The sequence below is a fragment of the Mus caroli genome, chromosome 11 (genome assembly GCF_900094665.2).
Source record: "Mus caroli chromosome 11, CAROLI_EIJ_v1.1, whole genome shotgun sequence".
Taxonomy (NCBI): domain Eukaryota; kingdom Metazoa; phylum Chordata; class Mammalia; order Rodentia; family Muridae; genus Mus; species Mus caroli.
This window is the reverse complement of record NC_034580.1, coordinates 16,077,012-16,077,623: the sequence shown is the minus strand read 5'-3', so window position 1 is coordinate 16,077,623 and position 612 is coordinate 16,077,012.

Here is a 612-nt window from a genome sequence, read left to right as displayed (position 1 = left end):
AACTCAGAAATCCGCCTGCCTCTGCCTCCCGAGTGCTGGGATTAAAGGCGTGCGCCACCACGCCCGGCTTCTCTTTGTTTTTATTTTATTATTTCTGTTGGTATGTGTGTGGTGTGCACGTGAGTATGGATGTGTGACTATCATAGAGGTCAGAGAACAGCTTTCAGGAATCTTGAGTTCCAAGGATCAAATTTAGGCCACCAAACCTGGGTGGCAATCATTTTGCCCACTGAAGCATCTAAATGGGCCTTGAGAGTCATCATTCTTGAATACTCCAAAATTCCTGAATGGAATCTAAAGTGGCAAGACTAAATGACAAACAAGTGTTCAGTGGGGTGGGCATGGGCACGATGTTATTGTGCGCTATGTAAAGATTATCCTTGTGTTATTCAAATGCTGGTTTCTCTGTCCCCTATATGTGTCTGCAGTCTTCACATGGCACTGTAATGCTTATTCCATGTATCTCCTTGTCTTAGTTAGGGTTTTACTGCTGTGAACAGACATTATGGCCAAGGCAACTTTTTTTGTTTTGTGTTTTGTTTTGTTTTCTGTTTTTTTGTGTTTTGTTTTGGTTTTGGTTTTGGTTTTTTGGTTTTTTGAGACAGGGTTTCT